The following is a 19,990-nucleotide window of genomic DNA, read 5'->3' on the forward strand; positions in this document are numbered from 1 at the left end:
AACTAACAATAGTGAATCCGTATATTTTCAGCATTCCTTGCTGCCCATGCATTGTGGCAAGGTCTTTAATTTTTATTTCCTTAAGCCTTCACAATAACAATATGAAAAAAATACTCATTATCCTCATTTTACTTTTTAAGAAACTGAAGCTTAAAGAGGCTAAAAGAAGCTTTCCAAAGTTACCCAACCAGTGACAGAAGCAAGGCTTAAAAAGGCAGCCAGGGTCCAAAATCCATACTCTCCCTGTTCCCCACTTCCCCCTATCTTGATGTTTTCTGTGACAAGGGCATAAACACAGAGTGTTTCCCTCTCCTCACACTCTGTTGGCTGAAAGAAGAGTAACTTCTATCCTGACAAAATCACTACTGAGAACTCCCCTGAACCTCCTTCTAGACCCAGCTGGCTTCACCCTGTGGGGAGGAGGAGATTTATATGATTGATGAAAGAGAGGAAGACCACAATCCATTGATCCATGTTCCTGCCGATTTGCAGTCAGCAAGTTAAATGTCAGAAACACACCAGAGCTTACCATCCATACACCTCCATCCCCCCAAGACTTCCTGTTTCATGGGGAAGTTTCCATTTTCCTTGTGGCTGACTGAATAAACATCAGCTGTGCAACACAGATTTATATGGCCTTGGGTCCCAAGGTCATCACAAGGGCAAATATAAGGCAGCCTGTTTGACTTCATATTCAAAGTTTAATTCTGCAAGCATTTAATCCCATCATCTCTAGTCAATTCTTGGGTCTAAGTCTCGATTAGTTCAGAACTCTGAAAGAGAAGGGTGTGAATGTTATCTGCCTAAAACTTCAACACAGGATATTTTGATATGCAAGACACCCCAGTGGTCTTCAGCATACATTCTTGGCTGTAAGAAATGAAGTCTTGAACCACTCACCTGACACTTTATGATGCTGAGAACACATACTTTAATAAATGCTGGAGAAGTTCACTAAAATACTGCTCTAGCAATGCACACGACAATTATATTTGAGATGGCTTCTCTCTGAAGGTTTGCATAGGACTAAGGCAGTAGATAACTCAAGAGTAAAAGGGATGCTCTGATGGATCTTCACCTAACTTCTTTCTGTGTACATAAAACAGTGCTCCATGCCAGCTGATTTGCACAGTGCCATGTACTCTTCCCCACCCTTTGGAGTAGATGAGCTGTCCTAGGCAAAACAGCTTTCTATCCATACAGAGTTCCTGGAATTATGGACAAAATATCCATGGTGCATATGAGATAAATTTCCAAACAGAAGAATGAAACTTTAAAACTTGTATTAAGATCCTTACTTATAAACATGTGGAGCATCACAAAATTATAATTTCAGCCCATTTTACTCAAAGACATGGATGAGTTAATGTATAAAATTAGATTTTAACATTTGCTTAACAAGAAAGATTATCAAAATCGCAAAGGTTTGCAGTATAATTATTTCACATGGATACTGCTGCTACCTTCACAGAAAGATGGGCATTTCCTTTACCATGTGACACATGACACAGTCAGCTGATTTGGGATGGAACTACTAGGAACCTGAAGATGTTTATATATAAAGTGTATACTGAATGTTTGTACACAGTGGCTGAATTGCCTGGTTGGCTGCTCTTAACATCAGGTAGAAAATAGGTCTTGACAGCTTTATGTTCTGTTTCAAGTTTATAACCCCATTAAAAAATACTGAGAATTTTAAAACTTAAGATACTTGATTGTACCACAGACTATTATTCTGAAGAAGCACATTGGAATTCACTTACTGAATGTGATTTTTATTTTCCAAAGATTCTTCTTCCTTCCTTCCATTTTTCCTCCCTCCCTCTTTTCCTCTCTCCCTTCCTTCCCTCTCTTTTCTTTTTCTCTCCTTTCTTTTTTAAACAAGGACTTTACTCTTTATCATAAAGTGATAAAGCAGTCAACAATGACCTTGAATTACTGTTCACCTCCAAGTTGTACTGGAATGTAGAACTCAACTCAATCTAAGAGCAGTCCCCATGTAATGAGAAAATTCATACCAGGCCTTGTTTTCAGCCTGAGAGTCCCCTTCCAGCCTCTCTGGAGCTTCAGAGAGCCTCCTTAGTTGGACAGTTAGCCTCCTATTTCCCTGGAGAGCTTGTTTTTGCATATTTCTGACAGCCTGACTTTTGACCTGAAGGTCAAGACTTTGGCCGATGAAATAGAGTTCAAATTAAGTCAACAGTTGTCTGACCTATTGTTATGTTTTCACTGGGTCCTTCCGCAAACAGAAAACTTGCTTTTCTAGTAATTCTCAACAGATTAAACCTCTCTTTGGATCAATTGACCTCTTCTCTGATTTCTGAATTGGTGAGAATGAGCTGTGTTGATGGGGGAAGTGGGGAAGGATTGGAATGATAAGGAGGTGCTAGGAAATATGTTGTGAACAAAACGGTGGAATGAAAGAACCCTGGACAGAGAACCACTGCTGTTCACAAAGACTTCAGGCCCTGAGGATGGATGAACAGGAAACCAACATGTGCCAGCCCCCAGGCACCTCTGCATTTGGACAGCCTGGAGAGAATGTTAGCACCCCATCTTTGGAAAGGATCTCAGAAATCATTTAGCCTGGGGGTTTCTGAACATGTTTATCAGCTTGACCTTTTCTTCAAACCTAACTCAGATTAGCAATTTATAAAACAGATACAATCAAAATTGCTCTGATGAGGCCCAAAAAGAGGTCTAGCTCTTTCTGCTCCCCTCTGCCGAATGGCTCTGAAACGTCTCCTCAAAGCCCTAGTGTAATCAGGCTGGAACAGAGTTTGAAGGCCGTAGGCCCAGAACAAGTCACGACAGGGGCTTCTTTGCAAGAACCTGATGAAGGGTGACACAGCTCCACTCAGGGGAATTTACCCTGACACCCTTCGCCACCCCCCAACAGAGTTCTCTGGAACCCCTAACAGGCTGACCCCTCCATCCATGTGACTCTCCGTCAAATGCAGGACCATGGCCAGTATGTCTCCTTGTGATCTGAAGTTCTCATTATTTGTTGATATTGGATTGTTTGCTCTTTGAGGTCAGGGATCTTCTGTTTTATCTTTACAGTCTCAGTGACTTGTACAAAAGCCTGGCACATAGTGAGTATGTTTGTCCTCGAGAAATTAGAGAGAGCTAGGAGGCAACAGAAGGATGATTAATAATAAAGTAATAGTAAGCACTCCAGTTATGGAACTAGGCATTGGGTTCAAGACTTCCATACATATCTCAGTTTTTCCAAATACCTAACAGGGATTATTAACCCTGATAGAAGAGCTGAGCTGAGTTGGACCTGACAAAGCAGGGCCACACAGCTCATGAGTGGAGGAACTGGGATTGGAATACAAATGTATCTCAGCTTTTAATAATGGTGATGGAAGTCTAGAGGTTGAGCCCAGGGTTGGCAAATGCTCAGTAGAGGCAACAGCTGGGGAGGGAAGAAAGGAAGGCTCACTGAACTTCAACTGTGCTTTGATTGTGAAGGAGTCTGACTTGCTGTTTGGGAATTTTCCCTAATAAAGCCAGATATGGGGGCGACTGGGTGGCTCAGTCTGTTAAGCATCTGCCTTCAGCTCAGTCCTGATCCTGGGGTCCTGGGATCGAGCCCCACGTTGGGCTCCCTGCTCAGTGGGGAGCCTGCTTCTCCCTCTTCCTTTGCCTGCCGCTCCCCTTGCTTGTGCTCTCTCTATCTCTCTCTCCCTGCCAAATGAATAAATAAAAAAATATAAAAAAAAAATAAAGCTAGATATGCCTCTACCATCAGCATAACCTCAAGTTCCTCTCTGCCTTTCTCTCCACCAGTTCTCCTCCCAACCCAGTCTTTTAATTCCAGCAGTCAATGGGTGGGTACTGTCTAGATTCCTAAAGAGTTTGTGTTACTAGAATATTCCCACCCGGAGATGTCCGCTATCCAGTGATGTCACACATTAGGAGCAAGTGAGGTGGGAGGTGGGCTGGAGGACATGAGATGATAGATGTATGTGGAAGTGGGTGGCATAGCTTCATAGCAGGCACTTAGCACATTCTGTGTTCTCCCTCCTTTACAAATTTCTCCTTGCCAGTTTCCCACGGTCTCCCTCTTTAATTTCCTCCTCATCCATGAAAACAATGCCTCCCAGAAGGCGTCATCCTTTCAGCTCCTGCTACCATCAAAGCAATGTGCTCCCTCCTGTTGCTCAGCGCCCACCTTCCCTCTGCACTGGCACCCTCTCTCACCACACACTGATGTTTCTTCCTTCTCTGTCCACCTCAAGGTGAGGATGTGAGGCTTTTGAGCTCCCTGTTTCATTATTACTGGAACCTGAGATTTAGTTTCTCACTTTAGAAGCTAAACGGCAAATGAAAGCAGTAGCAGCAAGAGAGGTTTGGTATGCTGGCTGGTGCCAAAGATTTGGTTAGGTCTTTGAAGCCAGTTTCCTAGTGACTTGGGATTAGGGTAAGAATACACATTTGAGATTCATGGAGGAAACATCCATCTCTTGGGCAGGGGGATCTCTGAGAGCAGTTTATTAACTAATGGTAATCCCTTCTATGGGTTCCAGTACTTCACAGCTCACCAAGGCTTCCTTGTATATGATCTCATTTGATTTTTACATCAGCTCTCAGGGCTTGCCAAAAAAATACCATCATCTCCATTCTACACACATGGTGCACTTCTTAGTAAGGAGACCAAAGTTGCATGACAAATCCACAGTCACTCAGCCCTTTAGTGTAAGAACCAGGATGGAAGCCCAAGTTTTCTGTATTGTGAAGATCCTATGAATGAGGCAGGTAAATGAAATACATAACAAAATATCTTGTTCAATTCTGTGTTCTGAAGCCTTAGTCTATATCCTCATTTCCTTTCTGGATCCTGGACCTCTGCTCTGTTATCATTCACCATGGTGGAAACATAGATGAAATGGAGTGATGTGGAGAGCAGGTGGCTCTTGATCTCTAGGGGCTGCTTCTAAGACAGGCTTTGGAGGACAAAACTGATGCTGTTGTGAAACCCATGTCTAGCATGACATTGGTAGGTGTAACCAGCAGAAAGAGCAGGGAATGGTGCCCATCTCCACCTCAGCTTCACTGCCTGCCTCCCTTCCCACCCTGATTTTGTGGTTTGTTAATTACTTGAGGCAAGGGAATGGGAGGTGTCCAGGCTCCGTCTTCTGGTTCAATCTTAACCCTCCTCGGCCCTTAAACATTTCTCAGAGTATCTGTCAGTTACAGAATAAGAGGCAGACTGGACACCTCATCCTTCCCAGGCTTGCACATAGATGCCAGAACTGTCCCCCACAACAAAGCTTCCTCAGGGTCCCACATACCCAGCCACCCTCACCCACCCAACTTCCTGGAAATCTCTGTTCCTCTAAAGCAGGCTTTGGCTTTGTTCCCAGAACCAGGCAGAATGGAAATGCTTTCTAAGAAAAACATGAACAAGGGAATTACATTCTGATCTGATGTTCCTTCAACAAGACAATTGTGTTTGCTCTTCATCAACATTGCTTTATCCCCTTTTCTGTAAAGACTGCTCTGCTGGTCAAAAAATAACTATAGTTTTTTTTCCCCTAGTAATTAAAAAACAAAATCCAACCCTTATGAATTGCTGTCTTATTCTGGTAAAATGTCATTAATCATACCATTAGCACTGTGGTATAATAACCTGGAACGATGGTCCTGGAAAGTCTGTGGGGTATCCCTTCTTTGAGATTATTTAAAGAATTGAGAAACCCTCCAGAGTCCCTAGATTATGGCTCTCCCTCTCTGTCCTCTACCCATAGCTCAAATTGTGTTCTTTCATAGTCTGATTATTGAATTTCACTTACTGCTGCCATATTTGGATAACACTATCAAGGAGCATGACTTTTGCCCAATGTCTAGTGATCCAAAACCCTTGTTCTTTCCCCTTGCTAACTGCCTACAGTCCAGTACATGCTGTGCTGTTTTGATGTTGACCTCATTTGACCTTCAAATCATCATTGAAACTGGCTTTCCCATAGGAAAAGAATTTCAGGCCACACACTACAACCCTTGTGTTTGTCTCACACAATATTGTTCTGAAGGCTTCTGTCAACTTAATTCAAGTGTGAAGCACTAAGCTGGCACTCAACAGAAGTTGGGAGCAGTTTAACTATAGGATATACTGTTTATTACTTTAAAATTGGAGATGCTTCCCTTAGTAGCAATGTGGGGCTATCTGCCAAGCCCTGTGTTGGATGCTGTAAATACCAAGATTGTTATGAACAGTCCCAGCCTTAGACTCTAAAGAAATTCTTACTGGGTTTTCATTTACCAGTTTATAGATCTTTCATCTAGACTATGCCTTTCAGATTATTCAACCACCATATTATGATTCATTTTTGTTTCAGCCCTTATTTGTGTCCTAGACCTCTTGAAAAAGTAGCAAAAGCAATGGTGAGGACAAAGGGAAAGACAGACTTGAGTTCTGCTCTTAATTCACTCTGTGACTGTAGATTTTTCTCTTGACTTCTCTGATCTCAGTGAATCTTTATGTAATATTAGAGGAATAGGGATACAAGGAACCCTAGGGATAAAGTCATTGCTGGTTGAAAGATACAAATACTTATTAAGAGATGACTATTGCCAAGATGTCGGAGATGGAAAGGTAAAAGAAATTTGGTCCCTGACCCTGATGGGCTTACAGCCTAGCAGTGAAACAATCTTTGAGCCTGTGGCTTCTGCCTAATGCCTAGCACATTCCTTGAACTTGGTAAGTACTGGAGGAATGGATATTAATTTGGGCAGGGATTTAAGACTAGTTCTTTCACCACACTTGCTATTTCCAAGTGGAACTGATTGCCTTTCTACCTTCTATTTCTAGAGAAGAAAGATACCTTCTGAGATAGGTCCTAAATATTCCCATCAGATCTATAACTGGCTTTGTGATGTAGCAGAAAAAGCATTGAATTAAAGCTGAAACATCCAGTTCCATAACTTTGGGTAAGTCGTGGCCCTCTTTTGTACTCTCCTGGTAATGAATGGTTTAAATTAGATGAGTTCTAGGGTCCTCCCACTCTAGCATTCTTTGAGCTGAAGATCATGGCCACATCACTTGGACATTCTACCAGTGTCCTGGCTCTATCCTCAGGAACATGTGTCTAAACTGAGATATTTAATTGTCTCTTTTCCTGCCCCTTTCTCCCTTTGACTTCACCCCCAGTCTCTGCACTCCAGATCCACTGCCTTCGGCCTGCCATATGTGTCTGCTTCTCAGCTTCTCAGTTCCTCCTTCTCTTCCTGTTCAGCTCTCTTCTTCTTGAAGTCAGAATCTCTCTGTCCTTGGATCTTACCATTCCTCCTAATCTGGCTGATGAGTACCACCTTCTCCCCTTAGCTTGAACCATATTTTGCTCCTGTGAATATATCTCCTTTAAAGCTGTATCACATCCATTTTACAAGCAACATAAATATGAGGATGCTAATTTTTAGTTTTTACACTCAACTCCTTAGAGATTATCCCTTTGTATTTCAGTCATTTTTATTGCTACTCACAGTTACATAACCTCATTCCATGACCCTCACCTCATGCCCTCTACTACTGGTTAAAATGCTTCTGTAATTGGTGACTAGTATAGCACATGGGCATATATTAGGGGGGAAAAAACTTTTCAAAGACATTATAGGAATCTACAGCTGCTTTGTCTGAGTATCTGGCTATTCACTTGGCAGCTTGCATTTTTGTTTGACATTGATAACTGGGAATTGGTCTAAAATTTACCCAGACACTTGCTAGTTTGGAACATTGTTTCCCTCTTGAAAATTTTTCTCACAGGTATTTAAATTTATTTTGGTCACTTGTAATCAAGTTGCTATATTTTGCTTACTTCAGCCATAACAAAATAACTTAAAACTATTAAAATCAACTTATTTATTTATTTATTTATTTATTTATTCATCCATCCATTCATTCATTCATTCATTTTACATTTCTCCAGGGGGGAAAAAAATTACCCTTCTTAACCTACACTTCCTTTGTCAATAACTTGCATTTTCCCAGAGTAATGGTGGTTTTGAGAACATGATTTTTGGTAATACTGGATTTCTTAAGAAGGCAATTAACGCATTGTAGCAGAAGAGACTGTCATTAAACCTTTTCGTTATTTATTTTGCATTTTTCTCTTGCCATAATTTGGAAAGTGTAAGAGGCAGAACTATCTGAGGGTAAGAGAGACAGGCAAGATGTCCCTGGAAGAGCTGGGAGTGGCATCTTGAGGAAGACAAAGATGCTCATGGGTAGGAGGAAATTCCCCTCCAGTCCAATCAAGTACAGGATGTCATTGACTGACATCAATGACTGCAAAACTGGAAATAGACAATCCCAAGGACTTAGCAATGAGATAGCATCTCTTTTCAGTTGATGGCTTATGTCAGTGGATGTGATACAACTTTGTTAATTATTATGCTAAATATTTTTCAAGCCTCTTGCCATTTTATCCTTCTAGCAATCTCATAAGAAATATACTACTGAGATCCCCATTTTATAGAAGAGGAAACTGAAGTTTGGAGAAACAAGTCATTTAGGAATCATTGTGGAACAGGTAAATAGCAGAGCAAGCCAGGGCCACTATGGCTACCTCATTTTCAGGCTCTGTGCAAAATATGCAAAATGGAATGTGGGATCCTTTGTTCAAAAAACAGGAAATGTATTGTATGGTGACTAACATAACATAATAAAATTAAAAAAAAAACAGGAAAATTTTTCATTAAAGATAGTAAAATATAAAGCTATTTCCATTCTTTCACAAAGTCTTTTAACTTGTCATGGTATTTTTATAATTTGCTATTTAATGTTGTAAGTAAAGAAAAATTAAAATTATATATTATTAGCATAGATTTTACTGTTCACCCTTATATTGCGCAATAACACTTTTAAATGCAAATATAAGGGCATTTCACTCTTATGAGGAATCCCTGAAATTACACAATTCATATTTTGTATCTCATACATGCACACATTTTGTTCTTACCAGAACAATGTAAAAACTGCACAAAACTAGTTCAAATAATTTTACTTCACTTCTTAATATAGAAACATTCTTTATCTTGAATTGCTGGTTGGTACAGAAGGCTGAGAAGGAAAGGAACAGTGAGTTGTCCAAACTTTCTTTTTCTTTCTGTCATCCTTTTCCATGTAAGTGGTTGACTAACAGGGAAGTAACATGAGTAATAAAGGGCATGATAAGATTCCTTACTCACTGTTGGTTCTTAGAATGCCATTGCCTTCAAAGCAAGTTGCATGTAAAGCATTCAAATGGAAAATGTGGCTTCTCTGGGCTGCTGGAAGCCCCATTCACTCTGTCACAGACACCACTTGCTCACCTGATACTTGCTTTGAGTCTCTCTAAACTCCAGTGCATTGTGGATCCACCAGAATCCTGTGCTCACAGGATTTCATGAACATTATATGCAAATAGAGTGCCAAGAAACAGCAGTGAACACTTGTTCTGTGGCTCTCTCATGCTCCATGGTCCCATTGAACTTCACTTACAAAACACAAGTACAAAGATACAATTACTAAGGTTTTTTGCCATGGCAATGGCAGTGCATTAAACCTAGCATGGGGCCCTTGTCAGGATAAGGCTCTGGGGGACAGCATTAGCTGAATGCCCATAAAGCCAGCTTTGACCAAGACTTGCACTTGAATCTGTTTGAGCACAAATCTCACTCTATTCCACTGTGATAAATGGACTCCAGCTGAATTCAAGGAATTATAACTGTGGACCCTTCACTTTATTCCTCCCATGCAGTCAGTAGTTTTAAAATATGCCCACAAATTATTTACTCCTCTTAAGTGTGCACTGTACTTAGTGACTTACTTGTAATAAGTATAATGGGGCAAAATGATGGAGTATGACTTCCAAGAGTAAATGAAAGACACTGCACCTCCAGTCTTCCTTTCTCTCTTCGATCACTTGCTCTGGGGGAGGCCAGCTGCCATAACATGAGGACAAAGCCCTATGGAGAGCCCCACATGCACAGCAACTGAAGCCACCTGCCAATGGTCAATGAAGAACTAAAGCTTCTTGCCAATAGCCATGTGAGTGTGCCATCTTAGAGGCGGATCCTTCAGGCCTGGTCAAGGCCTTCATGTGATTGCAATCTTGGCTAACATTTTAAATACGATCTCATGAAAGACCCAAAGCCAAAGTCACCCAGCTAAGCTTCTCTTGAATCCCCAGCCCACAGAAACTTTGAGATTATAAATTTTTTGGTTTTAAGCCTCTGTGTTTTGGGATACTTAGCTATACAGCAATAGATAACTAACATACCACCGTTTTCAAGTAGAACTATATTCTTAGTACAATTCAAAGAATCAAAGCTATTTCCAGGAGTTTTTCTGGCCATGTTAGAAATCTCAGGAGATCTGAAAATGGACAAGATACAAGCCTCTACTTGTAAGGTACATACTGGGGAGAAGAAGCAGAAGATACTCTATAGGTGTCATTTCTTTTAGGTACCCTTTAATAAGACCAGGGCTTATTTCCTGCTCTTGATTGTTGGAGGATGATCTAGGCACCCACCACCACCCCTATACACTCACCAGAGGGAGAAGAATTGCTAATCTGATTGGATGATATATGTGCCCTAGGCTGTATTCCTTGTGCCTTCTTCAAGCTTCACTGTCATCTGGCGGACCAAGTGGAGGCACATTTTACACAATTCCTCAACAGACTCCAATAGTGTTAAGCTTCAGCAGCTCAGACCCTTTCCTCCATCCTTGCCTCACTCCACCAATTTCTTTGCACTAGCTCCCCTACAATCACCCCTGGGGGGCCTGGATGGGGGCAGTGGACCAAAACCAAGACAGTTGGTCAGTCTGGCATTTGGGAAGGCCATGCTTTACCAGTCAGTGAAGTTACCGTCTTCTAAAAAGGAAGAAAGTCCAGACTTCTCTCTACTTCTCTTCTCTTACACAAGAGTCTGTTCAACCACAGGCCAAATGGCCTCAGCTATTTCAGACCCTAAGGAAAAAATGTTGTTTTCCTCATTGTTTACAACACTATTTTTCTCTTGTCACTTTTGAGTATGCTTCAACTGGACTTTCCTTACAGCACGAACGCTAACTAAGACTTTATCCTGATGTTGAAGGTTAGCTAGCAATGAAAGAAGCAGAGACCTACCTAGGATAGGACCAGCAACATACAGGTACCTAATATAGGACCAGAAATCATCGCTGAGTAAAGTTTAATATTAAAAAGCACAGAACCACATGGAAGCCTGCATCACTGTATTTAGCAATTGGTCTGAGTTGCTGGTCTAGAGGAGGCTGGTGCCCCTAGGCAAGGAGAGGCAAATAGTATTATGGCTGAAGATAGAGTTAGATCACAGAGAAGGAGATTTATTTAGGGGACAGCTAGAATTGACAGGGTAGGTTGTAGGGGCTGGCTTTAGCAGCCATGGGGCCCAGTTGTTTTTAAGTAGCTAGTGTATCTGTTAGTTTAGCAGTATTGACAATAATCACCAGGTTTAACAAATCACCAGGTTTAACAAACATAGGGACTCAACTGGGAAAAGGCAACTGGGACAGCATGTATCTGATATTGATGGGAATGGTTATTTCCATTCAAGAGGTTAGAGGAGGGTTTTTTTGGTTTTTTGTTTTTTGGGGGGTTTTTTTTGTTTTTTGTTTTTTTGTCTCCCCAAGAGTCCTAAAGAAGCTTCATTTCTTTGCAACTTCCAGTTGTATCCAGACAGGACAGGACTGCTGCCAGAACTGCTCATTGCAAGCATTATCATCATCTTTGAGGTTTGGGTAGTCCTGGGTAGGTCTTGAGAGTATAAAATTTTTGATGGTTAAGCATTGACAAGCAGTCTGTTCTCCGTCCTGCTCTGTGGCAGGGACTGAAGAAGTGTCAGGCTTCTCAGGGTGTAGGGAAGAACCTTTTACACTTTGCCCATCTCAGTCCAGAGAGGTAGAACTTTCTCCCAATACAATGAAAAGGGAAATTCTGATTCTCTCCATCAATCGCAGGAGGTAAGACATAACCTGAGTATTTGTGGGAGTCTGGAATTGTTGGGACTATATTTCTTGGTTGGTTAGTGCTAATGCTTTGAATATCACAGTCATAGCACAGGCTCTTGCCTCCTTTATCCCCTTCCCCAAGGGATCAGATGGAGTGGGCTTATTGTTTTTGATAATGTACTTGAACTTCATATAGTAACTCCCCAGGACATTGCCTCCCTGAAGTGAGGAACATGCTATTTTCCACTTTCTCTGCCTCCAGTTGACCCTGCTGTGTAGATTAGATGTCTTTATTTACTAGGAAAGGACTGGAAGTCCCATGCTGCACACATGTTTTGCCTCCTCCATTCCAACTATTTCTAGAGATGGATGTTGAGGAATTATATTTGGGGCTGTTATATCAACATAAGTGTATATATATATATACACACACACATACATATACATACACATACATAAAATATTACAAACATAAATATTCATACACACATATATATATAATTTTTTTCTGATTCATTTGAAAGTCAGTTGCAGACATGCTACTTTATCCCTAAACACTATGATACCATAGCGGGTACTTCCTGAAAATGATGACATTCTCTTATATAAACACAAAACAATGATCAAAACCAGGAAATTAATATTGATGCAGTGTAGATATGATCTTACCTACAGGCCTTATTTATATTTTGCCAAGTGTTCCAGTGATGTTTTTAATAACAAGAAAATTCTGGATCATGCTTGGATTTTGATTGCCATGTTCCTTGAAGCTGCTTTAATTTAGAAGTCCCTCAGTCTTTGCCATTCATGAAATTGGCAATGGAGAAGAATGCAAGCCTCAGTTATTTGGTAGAAGGTCCCTCCAATTGGGTTTGCCTGATGTTTCCTCTCTATTAGATTTAGGTTACATGACTTTGGCAACAATACGACAGACATGATGCTGTATTCTTCTCAATACATAAGATGAGGAGGCGCCTGGCATCTATGTGTCTCGTATCTGGACGTGGTAATCTTTTTTTTTTTTTTAGATTTTATTTATTTATTTAGGAGAGAGAGAGAGCATGTGCACGAACAGGGGGATGGAGAGAGGAAGAGGGAGAAGAAGACACCCCGCTGATCAGGGAGCCCAACACAGGGCTTGATCCCAGGACCCTGAGATCATGACTTGAACAGAAGGTCAGATGCTTAACTGACTGAGCCACAGGTGCCCTGGGACATGGTAATCTTGATCATTTGGTTAAGAAAGTGTCTGCCCAGTTTCTCCACTAAAAATTCATTTTCTTGCTTGTAATCAGCAAGACCTTGGGGTGGGGACCTAAATTGAGATTATAGAAGTACCTGGTACTTCTCAAATTTTCACACTTTAGTTTTAACATCCATTGGAGATTTTGTTTAAATCGATTATTATTATGATGATGATTACTGAAAAGTAATGTTCTAATTCCATCATTCTTTCTATGATTATTGGTCAGTTTTCTACTATGAGAAAAACATTCCCTTCTCATCTACTTTATTTGTTTATTAATTCATTCATTCATTTATGTCAGTGTTGACTAATGGATTTTATTCTCTTCAGTGGATTGTATTCCTTTACTCTGATTATTTGGATGCTCAGATTGTGCCAGATTTTGCCAGCCCAAGCTCTTTCAGACTGGCTCCTGTGTTCATCTGACATATCTGCATCATTCTTTGTGCACTTTCTTACTTTTTGGCACAAAAGGATATGTTCGTCTCGTTTTGTATTTTTCCCTGCTCCAGCCCCAGAAGCAGCCATTTCACAAAAGAGTCTTGGTTCTTTTTAGGGGCAAATGGCATTTATTTTATTTTATTTTATTTATTTTCTTTTTTTTTAAAGATTTTATTTATTTTTGACACAGAGAGAGAGCACAAGCAGGGGGAACAGCAGAGGGAGAGGGAGAAGCAGACCCCCCGCTGAGCAGGGAGCCCAACGCGGGGCTCGATCCCAGGACCCCGGGATCATGACCTGAGCCGAAGGCAGACGCTTAACCATCTGAGCCACCCAGGCGCCCTGAGGCAAATGGCATTTAGATCCATGCTTTGGGGATGATTGTTACTAGGTCCTATCAGCAAATACAGAAAACAGATGTATGCATGCATATATATTCATACATACAAGTTCATGTGTATGCAAATATAATATCTATATCAATATCTATATACTAGAAACTATGAGTTTCCAGGGATACCTCCATTCCAATTCAGTGGCACAGGATTCATTCCATTCTTCCCCCTATCCATTGCTGGAGTTTCCTTATCTAACAGTGAGAAATACGGCATCCATTTTCCACAATATATGCACTTATTTGCTCAACACATAAAAAGTATTTTCAAAATTGCTAACCCATGCTTCTCTGAATAAAAGAACTAAAGTTCAATGTTAGTTTAAAAATTGTTGGTTTTGGGAGGAGTAGGAGACCTAAATTTCATCTGGTCCCAGGAATTCAGCTAGATAGGGATCAAACCATTCTGAACACCTATGAACTCAACAGGAGATCGAAGAAAAGAATAGCAGCAACTCTCTGAACAGAAAAGCCACCACTTTCTGGAAGCTAGGACGTGTGGAGAAGTGAATCTGAGGCGACATTCAGGACGATAGACAGCGGGGGGAGGGAGCCTCTGTAAGCTGCTACTGGCAAGTGATAGAGCTGCCGCAGAGCACAAAATCGGAACTTTTAAAAGTCTGCTCCGCTGAGGGACGTCGGTCTAGTGGCTAAGCGGGAGGTGGAATCCTCATGGGGACAGTGTGGTCTCAGAACCCTGGGGTCACAGAAAGACCAGGGATGCCTGAGTGTGGCAGAGCTCCCAGGTATAGGAGTGGGGGAAGCTGGCCACAGAGATGGAGCTGAGGAGTGGGCTCGCAGCTCAGGGTTGTCATAAACCATGATCCGGGGTATAGTCGGGCCACTGTTCTTCCAGCAGGGACCCAACAAACAGCAGATCTGGGGAGATTCCCCTTCCTCCCCCAGGAGGAGCAGCGTGGGAGCGCACTGCAGTAATCTGCTGGGTTTGGAGACTCCAAATGAGGTCGGGTGCTGGAGATAGAAACGCTTGGTCACAGGCCAGGTGAGCACGGAGTGCGGCCAGAGACCAGGGAGATGGGAGTGACTGACTGCTTTCCTCTGGGGGCTTACTGAGGAGCGGGACCCTGAGTTCTCAGCTCCTCCAGAGTGGAGATTGGGAGGCTGCCATTTTCACTCTCATCCTCCAAAGCTGTATGGAAAGCTTGCAGGGAACAAAAGCCCCCGAGAGCAAACCTGAGCAGATTACTTAGAGCGGACTCAGCAAGGGAGGGGCAATTCCACCTCCAGCAAAGACATTTGGGAACCACGGCAACAGGACCCTCCCCCAGAAGATCAACAAGAACAGCCAGCCAAGACCAAGTTTACCGATCAATGAGAACAGCAGAACTCCAGCACTAGGGGAATACTGTACATAGAATTCATGGCTTTTTTACCATGATTCTTTACTCTTACAAAGTTAATTTTTTTAAACTGTCTTTTGTTTTTTTATATTTTTTCTCTTTTTTAACCAACATCTTATCAATTCCTTTTTTAAAAAAATCTTTATTTTTCACTAGGGCGCCTGGGTGGCTCAGTTGGTTAAGCGACTGCCTTCAGCTCAGGTCATGATCCTGGAGTCCCTGGATTGAGTCCCGCATCGGGCTCCCTGCTCGGCAGGGAGTCTGCTTCTCCCTCTGACCCTCCTCCCTCTCATGCTCTCTGTCTCAAATAAATAAATAAAATCTTAAAAAAATAAAAAAATAAAAAAATCTTTATTTTTCATTTTTAGAGTCATATTCTATCCCTTCATAGTAGTTAACCTTATTTTTGGTATATATATATATATATATATATATATATATATATATATATATATATATATATATATAAGTTGTTTTCTCTTTAAAATTTTGGGATACAGTTTCTTCTAACAGACTAAAATATACCCTAAATCTCTAGCATATGGCTTTATTCTAGTCTCCTGCCTGATCACATTCTCTCCCTTTTTTTTAAAATTTCTCGTCTTTCTTTTTTCAACCAACTTCTTATCAATTCCTTTTATAAAATCTTTATAATTTTCATCTTTACAGTCATATTCCATCCCTTCATTGTATTTACCCTTATTTTTGTACATATATAAGCTTTTCTTTCTTTAAAATTTTGGGAGGCAGTTTCTTCTAACAGACCAAAATATGCCCAAAATCTAGTGTGTGGCACTGATTTATTCACTAGCTTGATCATATTTGATCATATTCTTTTTTTTTTTAAATATTTTTCTTTTTCTTTTTTCTTTTCTTTTCTTTCTTTCCCCCCCATTTCAGGTCTCTTCTGATTTATTTAGTGTATATTTTTCTGGGGTCATTCCCTGTTAGCATTTTGTTCTCTCATTCATCTATTCACCTCTGGGCAAAATGACAAGCTGGGAAAAATCACCTCAAAAAAAAGAACAAGAGGCAGTACGGACTGCCAGGGGCCTAATCAATACAGACATTAGTAAGATGTTGGAACTAGAGTTCAGAATGATGATTATAAAGATACTAGCTAGGCTTGAAAAGAGCATGGAAGATATTAGAGAAACCCTTTCTGGAGAAAAAAAGAACTAAAACCTAACCAAGTTGAAATCAAAAAGGCTATTAATGAGATGCAATCAAAAATGGAGGCTCTACGAGATGCCCTTCAACAGATGAATGGATAAAGAAGACGTGGTCCATATATACAATGGAATATTACTCAGTCATCAGAAAGGATGAATACCCAACTTTTACATCAACATGGATGGGACTGGAAGAGATTATGCTAAGTGAAATAAGTCAAGCAGAGAAAGTCAATTATCATATGGTTTCACTTATTTGTGGAACATAAGGAATAGCAAGGAGGACATTAGGAGAAGGAAGTGAAAAATGGGGGGGGGAGATTTGGAGGGAGAGATGAACCATGAGAGACTATGTACCTGAGAAACAAACAGGGTTTTAGAGGGGAGGGGGAAGGGGGGATTGGTTAGCCTGGTGACAGGTATTAAGGAGGGCATGTACTGCATGGAGCACTGGGTATTATATGAAAACAATGGATCGTGGATCACCACATCAAAAACTAATGATGTATTGTATGGTGACTAACATAACATAATAAAATTTAAAAAAAAGTCTTACTCTCAGAAAGTAGCAGAAACAAGATTATGAAGTTTTTAAATGCATAAATGTGATAACATTCAAGAATTAATGGGTCCATGAGAATGTGACCAGGCAGGAGATAAATGGTCTTACATGTTAATGTTAACACATTTAGTCAAATAGTCAATCAAGAAAATCATATACAAGGTATGCTGTGTTTACTGGGAAAACAAACTCTTCCTAGCAACTGTTTAAATAAATTTCACAGATGCTACAGACCTTATTAGTGGCTTGTGATTAAAAAAATATGGATTGTTAAAAAAAAAAAAATGGAGGCTCTAAATGCTAGGATAAATGAAGCAGAAGAGAGAATTAGTGATATAGAAGACCAAATGATGGAAAATAAAAAAGCTGAGAAAAAGAGAAAAACAACTACTGGATCATGAGGGCAGAATTCGAGAGATAAGTGATACCATAAGATGAAACAATATTAGAATAATTGGGATCCCAGAAGAAGAAAGAGAGAGAGGGACAGAAGGTATATTGGAGCAAATTATAGCAGGGAACTTCCCTAATTTGGGGAAGGAAACAGGCATCAAAATCCAAGAGGCACAGAGAACCCCTCTCAAATTCAATAAAAATACGTCAACACCCCGACATCTAATAGTGAAATTTACAAGTCTCAGAGACAAAGAGAAAATCCTGAAAGCAGCTCGGGACAAGAGATCTGTAACCTACAATGGTAGAAACATTAGATTGGTAACAGACCTATCCACAGAGACCTGGCAGGCCAGAAACGACTGGCATGATATATTCAGAGCACTAAATGAGAAAAATATGCAGCCAAGAATACTATATCCAGCTAGGCTGTCACTGAAAATAGAAGGAGAGATAAAAAGCTTCCAGGATAAACAAAAACTAAAGGAATTTGCAAACATGAAACCAGCCCTACAGGAAATATTGAAAGGGGTCCTCTAAGCAAAGAGAAAGCCTAAAAGTAACATAGACCAGAAAGGAATACAGACAATATACAGTAATAGTCACCTTACAGGCAATACAATGGCACTAAATTCATCTTTCAATAGTTACCCTGAATGTAAATGGGCTAAATGCCCCAATCAAAAGAGACAGGTTATCAGATTGGATAAAAAAACAAGACCCATCGATATGCTGTCTTCAAGAGACTCGGTTTAGACCCAAAGACATATTGAAAGTGAGGGAGTGAAAAACCATTTACCATGCTAATGGACACCAAAGGAAAGCTGGGGTGGCAATCCTTATATCAGACAAATTAGATTTTAAACCAAAGACTTTAATAAGTGATGAGGAAGGACACCATAACCTACTTAAAGAGTCTATCCAACAAGAAGATCTAACAATTGTAAATATCTATGCCCCTAACATGGGAGCAGCCAATTATATAAGGCAATTAAAAACAAAAGCAAAGAAACACATTGAAACAATAATAGTAGGGGACTTTAACACCCCCCTCACTGAAATGGACAGATCATCTAAGCAAAAGATCAACAAGGAAATAAAGACTTTAAATGACACACTGGACCAGATGGACTTCACAGATATATATTCAGAACATTCCATCCCAAAGCAACAGAATACACATTCTTCTCTAGTGCCCATGGAACATTCTCCAGAATAGATCACATCCTAGGTCACAAATCAGGTCTCAACTGGTACCAAAAGATTGGGATCATTCCCTGCATATTTTCGGACCACAATGCTTTGAAACTAGAACTCAATCACAAGAGAAAAGTCAGAAAGAACTCAAATACATGGAGGCTGAAGAGCATCCTACTAAAGAATGAGTGGGTCAACCAGGAAATTAAAGAATTAAAAAAATTCATGGAAACCAATGAAAATGAAAACACAACCGTTCAAAATCTTTGGGATGCAGCAAAGGCGGTCCTAAGAGGAAAGTATATAGCAATACAAGCCTTTCTCAAAAAACAAGAAAGGTCTCAAATACACAACCTAACCCTACACCTAAAGGAGCTAGAGAAAGAACAGCAAATAAAGCCTAAACTCAGCAGGAGAAGAGAAATAATCAAGATCAGAGCAGAAATCAATGAAATAGAAACCAAAAGAACAGTAGAACAGATCAATGAAACTAGGAGCTGGTTCTTTAAAAGAATTAACAAGATTGATAAACCCCTGGCCAGACTTATCAAAAAGAAAAGAGAAATGACCCAAATAAGTAAAATCATGAATGAAAGAGGAGAGATCACAACCAACACCAAAGAAATACAAACAATTATAAGAACATATTATGAGCAACTATATGCCAGCAAATTAGATAATCTGGAAGAAATGGATGCATTCCTAGAGATGTATCAACTACCAAAACTGAACCAGGAAGAAATAGAAAACCTGAACAGACCTATACCACTAAAGAAATTGAAGCAGTCATCAAAAATCTCCCAACAAACAAGAGCCCAGGGCCAGACGGCTTCCCAGAGGAATTCTACCAAACATACAAAGAAGAATTAATACCTATTCTTCTGAAACTGTTCCAAAAATAAAGGATTATTCCCCACGACCAGTGGGATTTATTCCTGGGCTGCAAGTTTGGTTCAACATCCACAAATCAATCAATGTGATACAATACATTAATAAAAGAAAGAAGATGAACCATATGATCCTCTCAATAGATGCAGAAAAAGCATTTGACAAAGTATAGCATCCTTTCTTGATCAAAACTCTTCAGAGTACAGGGATAGAGGGTACATACCTCAATATCATAAAAGCCATCTATGAAAAACCCACAGTGAATATCATTCTCAATGGGGAAAAACTGAGAGCTTTCCCCCTAAGGTCAGGAACACGGCAGGGATGTCCACTATCACCACTGCTGTTCAACATAGTACTAGAAGTCCTAGCTTCAG

This window comes from Neomonachus schauinslandi, chromosome 3, assembly GCF_002201575.2.
Source record: "Neomonachus schauinslandi chromosome 3, ASM220157v2, whole genome shotgun sequence".
NCBI classification, from domain to species: domain Eukaryota; kingdom Metazoa; phylum Chordata; class Mammalia; order Carnivora; family Phocidae; genus Neomonachus; species Neomonachus schauinslandi.